The sequence below is a fragment of the Leguminivora glycinivorella genome, chromosome 9 (assembly GCF_023078275.1).
Source record: "Leguminivora glycinivorella isolate SPB_JAAS2020 chromosome 9, LegGlyc_1.1, whole genome shotgun sequence".
Classification (NCBI taxonomy): domain Eukaryota; kingdom Metazoa; phylum Arthropoda; class Insecta; order Lepidoptera; family Tortricidae; genus Leguminivora; species Leguminivora glycinivorella.
Window position 1 is genome coordinate 23,811,672 of NC_062979.1, and position 11,551 is coordinate 23,823,222.

An 11,551-nucleotide genomic window follows, 5' to 3' on the forward strand; every position below is an offset into this window, starting at 1 on the left:
TTTCTGCCTAGTAGGATCGAAAGGGCTTTGATTTTGAGTAGGAAAAACATTAATTTACCTAATTTGGAAAAATACGTTTTTGAATCTTTTGAAAATGCCCAATTGAATGAGCTATCAGCACACCTCGGACACTGGCGACCAAATATATGAAAGAGGCGCGTTCCTAGAACAGTCTAAGCTCGTGTAGGTGAACGCTATGCTTGTATGAGTGACATATGACAGGTCGACTGTTCGCGTTTTTGACAGGCGGTAACTGTGAAGTAACCGAGAGGGGGTGGGCGGCACTTTCAGCGGGGAGCGGGAGTGGCCATACTGTACGATAGTACTCATTATTATACTGTGATCGGCGATAGAAAGGAACAAAAGATAGTCACTCCCGTGTACATAAATGAGCAAGCGATTTATACTCGCTCGGCGTCGAACTTAAAACTCGCTCGAGCTATCATGGCGTCTCTTTTATTCACACGGGAGCGACTATCCTTTGTCCTTTTCTATCGCCGATAGCTCATCGCTCACTCGCTTTTGGTGCGACCAGTACCTTATCCAATAGTGTTGACGAAATAAAAAATGTGGGATGTAACCATAGAGGATTGTAAGGGGAGAGTTGTGACTCCATACATCAGTAAATGAGGGTTATTTGTAAAGGCTTAGTTAAGTGACATCTAGCGACAATCGCATCAACTAGCTTAAATTATCAGTAGGTACTGCTACTTGTTAATAGACGTCGCGACGAACGAAAAGTCTAATGCTTACCAATTTTTAGCTAATATTAATCATTATTCTGTTTTCAATTCCTTCTGCTCGTAATATTAGTTGTAAACTGTTAAAATTGCATTTTTGGCAGACGAAACACAGTTGCCACCTAGTATCGAGTAGTACTGATAATTCACGCTATTTGACGCGTGATTGTCGCTAGATGTCACTTAACTATGCCTATACAAATAACCCGCATTTACTGACGTATAGAGTTACAACTCTTCCCTTACTTATTCCTCTATGGATGTAACAGAGCTCAATCATATACATTTTAACATTACTATGGACTATGGAGTACTTAGGCCTGTTTGTCAAGTTTAAACAACAAATTGTCCCTTTTAATTTCACAAAGACATAGGGGCATTTTCCTCAATTAGCGAATGGAAGGCAGAAGGGGGGCAATTTAAGACCCCCCCCCCCCTTTAGCGAAAGTTGTTAACAAAAATTAACTCACTGTCAGTTTTGTGACGATAATTAAACATGAAATTTCAATAAAAATATTATTTTTGTGTTAATTACGTAAACTTTAAGCGATAATCTACATTCAGAATGTCAAAAGTGTATATTTTTAGACAGATTTCATGTTTAGTTGTCGTTACAAAACTGATAGCGAGTTAATTTTTGGTAACATATTTTGCTAATTGGGGTGACCCAAATTCTGAAAATGACAGCACGGGTAGTCTATGTCGCGGCGACGTAATCTCGCGCCAATCATGTGCTAGCCCTGCTGTTCAGATATTTAAATATTATAATTTTATTATACAGTGGCGCCACATGCGGCTAGCAATGGTACTACAAATGAAATACACAATTTAGAATCGTTTTGTACGCAAACGTGTGCAAACCAGTTAGAATGAGACGCTTTAAAATTACATGTATTTTATTTAATTTGTCGGATAATTTGGCCCAAAACGATCATTGATTCAATAAGAAATGTTAAAAACCATAGATATAGGAATAAAGGAGTATACAGTTGCCGTAGTGTGTGTGCGTGATGACACGACTCGGTGGTCGTTCGCATGTACGCAGACATGGAAATGATACGCGTGTACTGATGTGCCGACGGAAAGTTTCCAAAATTCGGAAATTTTCACATAACTTCGGAAACTTTCCTTACTTTGTTTGGACAATTGTATGGATGGAAACTTTCCATTTCATAAATTTAAACTCCCTTTACTTTTCGAGAAAGTTTCGTGAAAATTTCAAGAAATTTAAGTTTTTTTTGGAAATATTTCAGCAACTTGCACATCACTATGCGCGTGTATTGTGTCCACCCCACTTTTTTGTAACATGGCTATTTTTTACGCGATTCATACTCAGAATCGCGAGGTCTTTCGATGCTATTAGGAGAAAAAAAATGTCCCAATATTTCCATAAATTTTTCAAACCTTCCATTCCGTTACCGCCATTCAAAATGTATGAAATACGGTAACGAAATGGAAAAAGACCTTGGGACACTTTTTTTCTTCCACACCACATAAAAATTTCCAAATAAAAAAAAAGTGGGGTGGACAACTTTAAAAAAAATGGCCCTCTACATGTACGTTCAAGAACTTGCAACAAGACTTTTACAAATCGCCCGACATGTCCGATCTCATTCTTATAATATATGTGTTTCTCAAGTTCTCATGTTAGCGCTATAAGATGTCGCTATGAGATGTATAGTAGGTAAGTTATACATATACAGTCAAAAATATGTTAAAAACCCGTGGCCCGTTTCTCGAAAGGTACAAGCCTTGTATTACAAGTGTGTTTCCATGACAACCCATACGATTTGACAGTTCACGCACTTGTAATACAAGGCTTGTACCTTTCGAGAAACGGGCCCCTGGTGGTCATTTCTTAGTTTGAATATTTTTACAATTTTTGCTAGTTGGTAATTTAGAAATTAAATCTTTTGGGCCAAAATTATTATTGTTTATACACCCGCGGTGAACGTAAACCTAAATACATTGAACATATAATCCTTAACTATATCATAGTGAATTTGTTATCTATCTATCTACATCTATATTAAATAGAGGCATATGCAGACCTATGTACTATTGATATTTGGAGAAATTAAAATGGTTGTACAGAAATGTAGACTATATAATATATATGGCCAAGCGAACATTCTTAATATGTTTTAAATAACAAAAACATTAATTTATTTAATAGAACACATATACATGACATTACAGTGACAAACTAATGCGCCATGCAGACAATAATAATGACATAATTTAAATTAAAATGTTTGCATCAGAAGTGGGATTTTTGCATTTAATTTCTTAAAGTGATTTTTTAGTAGCAGTCGAAACATACCAAAAAGAAATAAGTAGTTTAAAAACTTATGGGCGGCATTGATAGTAAACGTGATAGTTTCACTTGGCTATATTTATTTAGCACCTTGCTATATTCAATTCAACCGTAAACAAATAATTACTAAGAAGACTCAAAATATGTTGAAGCAGCAAATAATGTATAACCATTCGGCGAACATGCGTACACAGAGATACAAAAGTGCATACCCACTTTGTAAATGGAATTCATTCACAAAGTGGGTATGCACTTTAGACTGTCATAATACAGTTTTTGCGGGTTGCACAGCGCCATCTAGATTTTCAGATTCAATATTCAACTCAGTATTTATTTGTTTGTAGTTTGATAATAAAACCCTGAAGATATGTCTATCCCGTCCGGCAGGCAAGCACGGTCGCGTGATTAACAATATAACGTCAAGCCATCCTTTTCGCACTATGTGTACAGATCTAGTGCGAAAAGATTTTCCATCGTATTGTTACGGAAATGTACAAACGTGTCATGCTATTTCAGTCAGTCTTAGTACAAGATGTACTTGACATTGACTGAATTAGCATGACAAATACGAACGTTCTCGGAAAAATGCGAACCCTTTTCGTACTACATCTGTAAGTGCGATAGGGACGCACCGATGCGATTAAGTATATCCAACTAGTGTGCTACTCCGCTGTTTAAAATATTTTAAGCGGGTCATTGAAAAAGATCCTCGAAAATTGATCAAAACAAAACATGTCCAGAGTTATTTCGACTTAGTTAAAACGTGAGAAATCCGCTTAAAATATTCTAAATGTGTTTGAGGCTCAGGGGAGTTCTATAGTTAAATATTCCGTCCTGCACGGGAAGCATGGTCGCGCGATAGACGATAAAATATCAGGCCGTCCCTATCGCACTTACAAATAGTGCGATAGGGACGGCCTGCTATTTTATCGTCTATCGCGCGACCATGCTTCCCGTGCTGATTTATTATTGCATATCTAAACAGATTTCAAGGTAAAGTCAATGTTAGCGTGCGTACATATATACATACATATGTGAATGAGTACTGGTAACGAAACATGGCGGAATTCAACGACATTTAAAGTCACTATTCATTGTCACATAAAATATGGTGCAATGAGGAAATTTCGAACAATATTCAGAATTGAACATTGAATATATTTTTCTGTGATCCGGACATTTGAGTGTGCACGGGAAAACGTCCCACTTTGTCGATTGCTATAAAACCGCTTAGTCAGTTTATTTATACAATGACACAAGTAAATCTCGCCTTAATGGTAACAGACAAAAAGTGGGACGTTTTACTAAACACACTCACATTTAATCAATTTTTGAAGCTCTAAATAAAAAAAATTACAAAGGTTAATCATAAAATGTAAATTTTTGTTCATGTCTCACTGAACAGTGACATAAATATAACCTTAGTATAAAATCTTATATATTGTTATTCTGTATTAAGCCTCTTCCCTTTATATATTTTATGATATCGTATGAATATAACTTTAACCTAACATTTTACAGCTAGATATTAAAATTTCACTTATTATAATTTTTTATAACCTAGACTGTCAACTTAAAATTTAGAACATCGATTTATTAATCGAATATAATACAATAATAATTTAATCTTAGCATGCCAATTTTATCGAATATATTTGTTTTGAATTCAACACAATAGCGTACCACAAAATTAAAATTTTGAAAAAACCCCCGACCGCGACATAGTAGACCGATTTTCATGAAACATGGCTAAGAACACTCCCGACTAACTCAGCTTTCAGACAAAAAAAAAACTAAATCCAAATCGATTAATCCGTTAGGGAGCTACGATGCCACAGACAGACACACACAGACAGACGGACACACACAGACAGACACGTCAAACTTATAACACTCCGTCGTTTTTGCGTCTGGGGTTAAAAATGGCGTATTACGTGAGAAACCAGTCGTAACTTACAACCGCCCGCTTGTATGGCGAGAACCCGCCCAGCGGGTTCTCCGGCACCTGAGCAAAGTTCACCAGTACCAAAGAGGATCGAGTATTATAAAGAGTTACTGTCGAAGTAAAATGTGTAATCACAGTGCATAGACTGCCATCTCTTGACACAGGCTTAAAACTTTTGTACCTCAGCTTTGAGAATTTGGCCCATATTCTTAGCTTGATATGTGTTAAAATGTCAAATATTAATATTAGCGCCATCTAGCTGAGCGTACCCCAAAGGTGTAAAGCCATCTAGGCCACCGTACCTTTTTCTGTATGGTACTGAGGTACGTTTTTTTCTTAGACTTTATCTGTCTATACGGAGTCATTGACCAGTACCCATCAGGCGGGTTCATGGTTGCGAAAGTTGTAATGTTTCTCTTTCGCACACTTCAATTGTCAGACTGAAAAGAAGACGATAAAGTTGGCACACTAATTTTAATAAAAATTTGGACGTGTGTAATATGGCTACGGAGTATGCAACATAAAATGAAATATGACATGCTAAAATATTGACTATTACTGTTAATGGCCAGGTTTGGTAAAATGTAAAAAAATAACTGAGTAAGGGCCACTTGCACCACCCCCTTAACTCAGGGTTAGTGGGCTGTCAACTGTCAAATTCCATATAAAATGATGGGTTAACCCTCGGGTTGGTCCATCTTCGTTGGTGCAAATGGCCCTAAGGGTGTTGACAATTAGACGATTTGTCTATGGATAGTCAGGCATAAACAAATCATAGATCTCAATTTCAATAAAACAGTTTATAGACGAACTATCAATGTAAGGTAAGATTACTAATTGCGATAAAATTACAGGAAAACTAATTTTATTATTGTATTTTTTTTTGGTGAATTATGTTAACTATACTCCGTTTTTAGATGTCATAAATTGAAATAGAATTTGTATTTATATACAGGGTGTCCCAAGACTATGGGACATGAACGGAAAGTACTTTAAATATCGTGGATAGGGTATTTTGCTAAAAGAAGACTTTATTTTATTTTTAAAACTAAGTAAAACTGCATTCATAGATTTTTAAATAATTACATGGTTAAACCGGGAATCAAACCCGCTACACGAGAAAAAAAAATCATTCTGTAATTTTGTCATACCGATCGATACGTTTCATCATAAGGATTATTTTTTTCTAAATAACATAGTGTCGGACATAAAAGGAAGACCATGAATTTTAACATTTTACATAGCATACTCCTTAGCCTTAAATTTTGTCCATGCAATTTTTCAAAAAAAAAAATAAATCTTTAAATGCAGTTTTACTAAGTTTTAAAAATAAAATAAAGTCTTCTTTCAGCAATATATCCTATCTGTGATATTTTAGGTACTTTCCCTTCATGTCCCATATTCTTGGGACACCCTGTATAAAACAAGACCATAGAGCAATATATCTGAGTTCGATCCAATTTAACTAAAAATTTATTCCTATTTAGTAATTTCATGTTTTTATTATTTCTTTGACTTATTTATAAATTAAACTGTATTGTGAAAAAAATAAATAAAAAAAAACTATAAAGTTCTGTCACTGGCCAGTTTAAAAAGCGGCAAAAAAAATATCATTGGGTGATTTTAAAAGCTTTAAAATTTCTATTTGTACAGGATAACACTAGTCTGCTGACGCACACATAATATAAATAAATATATAAATATTTGTACGAATCACAATACACAAAATGTAGTCTCAAAGAGTCATCCATAGATAATAGATGTCCTGTTTTAAACTTTTTTATTGGTCATATAGGTGCTATTTTCTTTTTTTTTAAGCGCCTATGCGGTTAACATGAAGACCGCTCTAGTTTAGAGATCGTTGCTCATTGACAGTTAGTTAAAATATTTTAAAAAAAACATATTTTAAGTAAGTTAAATCCTTTCTAAATAAGTAAAATAAGTGAGTTACAATTTAAAAAGTCAGGGAAGCTCATAGTGGTCATGGAAAGTCAGGGAAATGATTTGGAGGTCAGGGAAAAATTTGGCACCAAGAAAAAAAAAACAAAAAGTATTGAAAAATTTATATGATTTCTTGGGTTCGCCACATCCATGACAGCAAAGATGGATCCCGGTAGTGATTTTAAGGCAACTTAGAATTGTCTCTTTAGACTTTTTATGACAAGTATAGTGCCTGGCCTCCAACCCAAATTCTAAGTATCTATCCGACGTTCCAAAGCGGAGTTCCTCATAAAGCCAATGGCGCAAAACGTCACATAGAGGCGCAATTTTGTATGAGTCAAAGGAGCATAGGAGGATAATAAGCCTGACGATAAGAATCACTTTGAAACCTAAAGGTATGTCGTGGCAAAACACCTAAATGGGCATCCCGACTCACAACAGACAAAAAATTTCGCGCTCGCTTCGCTCGCGTTTTCCTCTTTTACATAGGTCGTATTTATAAGCTCCAGTCCTCACGATACAGGCTAGACCTAGTGTGAGGGCTACTGTTTGTTCTAAGAAGCTCTTGTATATTTCTATAGTTTATTTTTCTATTATTAACTTAGGCTTTATGTAATGCAAATTTGGAAAATAAAATGTATTGTATTGTATTATATTGTATTGTATTTTAGTTCTTGGTCAATACTTCGCGCTCACTACGCTCGAAATCTCGTTTTCATTTCAAGCCTGCTTTCCTGCTCGCTCTGGTACTCCATTTTGTTTGTTATGTGCTATCAGCTGAAAAAGTGCATGGTGAATTTATCAATGAGTTCATTTATACTTTTTCCATGCAATTTTGCAGCTCACTGTACGTAATAACTACTATCAGCCCCAGGGACGTATAAAAGGGGAAACATTTTCGCGCTCGCTGCGCTCGCGATATTTTTTTCTACCATACCATATCCACGTGTGCCGAAACTCAAACTCGCTCTACCCTGATAGAGTGCACGGGCCGGCACTGGTATAGCCAAAAGTAAATTGCGATAACTACCAACTACAGATTTCGTTAATGTTAGTTTTATAAAACCAGAAATTAAAGTTTAATAGTTAACATAGAGGTAAAAAAAAACCGTAGGTATAAAAGTATGAACTGCCTTGCAAATGTTAATATTTCGTACTTTACGTACGTGAAAAACAAACATATTCTAGAAAAAAAACTCGTGTGACAGACGGACAGACAGACGCACGAGTGAACCTATAACGGTTCCGTTTTTCTAAAAAAACTGCTTTTTTCAGGTTTTTTTTTTCAAGACAAAAAACCGTTTTTTCACAACCCTGAGCAAAAGTGCTAAAAATGTCATCATAGAATGAAAATTTGGTCAGGGAAATTTTCTTAAATGGTCATGGAAAGTCAGGGAAAAGTCAGGGATTTTTTTTTGGGTTTAGTAGTGGACACCCTGATACAGATACAGAATACAGATACAGAACTTTATTAATAACGGCAAAGTTACAGGTCATTTAAATACACATTACAATAATCATAAGCAGGTACAATAGTAACCTTACAAAAATAAATAGGTAATAACTTATTGTCACATTATTTATATAAATTTATGTATAGGGTAGGTTAAAAAACTCCTCGATGCTGTACAAGGACAAGGTTAGTAACCACATTCGCAGTCTACATTTAAATATACCAGTGGAGGCTGCATCTCTGACCGCTGCGGGTAGTCTGTTATAAACGGACGGCCCCATAATGTAAGGCGAGCGCTCTGACTTAGACAGTTTGTGTTTGGGGGTGACAAGACGGTAACTAAATTTGTTACTACGGAGCGCATGACTCTCATTTGTGCCGCGTGTTTTGAAGAGATGTAAATTAGTGTAAGTGAATAGTGCGACTTGGTAGATAAGTTCCCCTGGCAATGTCAGGACCCCTAGGTCTTCGAAGAGGTTCCTACATGAGGTATCGGAAGGTACTTTAAGAATGGCACGTATTGCTTTTTCTGCATTCTTAGTACACGCACGGAATCAGCCCCGCGGGCCCACACCTCGGCACCGTATGTGACTAGACTGTGTACCGTCGCGAAGTAGCAGGAGCGCACGACGTTGAGGGACGCGGTGTTGGCCAACCTACCCAATGCAAAACACGCCCGCCCCAGTCTCGCGCTCAGCTCATCAATGTGTCCGTCCCAGGTGAGAGAACTGTCGACCAGGAAGCCCAGCAGCTTCGTCGATCGTACTTGCTGTAATACCGTGTCGCCAGCTCTCACGTTGATGGACTTCTGACTCTTGCCGTTCAAGTCAAATGTCATGAAGCAGGTCTTGTCTCGGTTTAACGCGAGGCCGTTCGCGGAGAACCAGTCCTCGAGCTTCCGAATGACCTGGTTCATTTTGGTTTCGAGAATGGCGTCCGATGGAGCCTCGACCACCGCAGCCACGTCATCCGCGTACATATAAATTTCGACGCCATCGACCGCCGCAGGGAGGTCGTTCAGTAGGAGGCTGAATAGAGTGTTCGAGAGACACGATCCCTGCGGCACCCCGAGGACATTCACCAGCTCCGCGGAGGTTACACGCCCTGAGTCGCCCACCACCATTTGAATTCTATTGGACATAAATGAGGAGAGCAAGGAGAGAACTGGACCGCGAATCCCGTGGAACTGGAGTTTGTCGGCGATGAGAGCGTGATCGGCGGTGTCGAACGCGCGCGAGAGGTCGCAGCACAATAGCGCCACGCGCAGGCCAGCTTCGCGCGCGCTCAGCACGCGCCACACAACTTCTCGAACCAGGTCAGTAGTGGCACGTCCCGCCCGGTAGGCGTATTGACGGTCTGACAGAATATTCCTGCCTACCATATAATTTAACAATCGCTTATTGAGCCCTACCTCTAATATTTTACTGATCGCTGGTACGAGGGAGATCGGCCGGTATGATTTAGGTTCAGATCGGTTTCCTTTACCCTTGTACAGCGGGCTAATCTTAACCTTCTTAAGGGCTGAGGGGTAGGTCCCCTCGCGAACGCTGGCATTACAGATGCATGTGATAACTGCGGCAATCGGTATTGCTATTAATTTGAGTAGGCTAGCAGATAGGCCGTAGCAGTCCGTGCTGGTTTTAGAAGCGATGTGGTATTTCAATATATTAACTATTTCGTAGGGAGTGAACCGCGGCAACCACATCGAAACGTCACCCGCTCCCGCGCACGCCGCGAGCGCGGCGCCGGCGAGTGGCCGGCTGGCCGCGGGGGCGCCGCACCGGCTCGCCGCAGTTATAAACTCTTTGTTCAGGGCGTCAACAAGTTCCTGCTTTGATACGAAAGGATTACCATCCGGGTCCCTCAAACGGTCGGTGTAATCAACACGGTAGTTCGTCGCCGAGCGATGAACTATAAATCGATCGCTAGACCCGGGAGCGACTATAAAAAAAAAAAGTTTTGTTCGTTTCTATAGCCGATAGCACATCGCTTGCTTGCTTTTTGGCGGTACCAGTGCCTTAAGCAGTGGCTCATGGCAGTTACGACCATAGAGGAATAAATAATGATTAATGAAAGAGATCTGACTCCATACATCAGTAAATGCAAGTTGTTTGTAGCGACATCTAGCGTCATCCACGCGCCAATCGTTAACTAGCGTAAATTATCAGTACTGACTTGTCAATAGATGTCGCGACGAACAAAAAGTCTAATGCTCAACAATTTTTAGCTAACATTACAATAGTATTAAGCAGTACTGTTTTCAATTCCTTCTGCTTGTAATATAAGTTGCGAACTGTTTTAATATTACAATTTTGGCAGACGCGACAGTGCTGACACCTAGTGTCGAGTAGTGGTACTATAATTTAGGCTGTTTGACGCGTGCTTGACGCCAGATGTCACTACAAATAACGCATTTGATGTATGGAGTTAAAACTCTCTACTTACTTATTCCTCTATAGTTACGACTGTATACCGAATATACCGATTCAGGGGGGGATTTTTGAATCTCGCATACGGGATTTTGTCACCAAAATACCGGTCGAAAACGGTGACTTGCCTATTATTTTCAGTGACAATTTTCTGAATTCGAACGCGTGAGACTCAAAAATCGGCGCGCAGGTGTCACCCAAACGATCAATTTTTAATTCCACTCGTGCCAGATTTTGTGAAACGACCTGTACGTAAGAAGAAATTTTATACTATTAATGACACGATCGAGCGAAATGCATTTCTTTATTAATGATACCTTACTCACTTACCAATGAATTAACATTTATGAAACGTCGTTTAAGACGCTACGGAGGGGTCAATGCTCCATACAAACACTCTCGACTATTTCCTCCCTGGTTTTTGAAGATAGAGCAATGATTTTTTCAACACAGATTATTTTTATTTTTTTCTGTATCGGACCGTTTTATATTTTTTGATATTCTTATTTTTAAACTCGCTAGAACACATCGCACATCAAAAATTTCCAAAAACGGCGTTATTGATTATGCCATAAAAAAGGTGTCGTATTCAAAATTGGTGACAATTAGCCAATAAAAAACGGTGCGACACAGATTATTTCATTGTTATTCAGATTCTTTAATTTAAGAAGGAAACAGTCGAGAGTGGAACCTCGATTTTAAAGATTTTTTCGCAATATCCTTTAA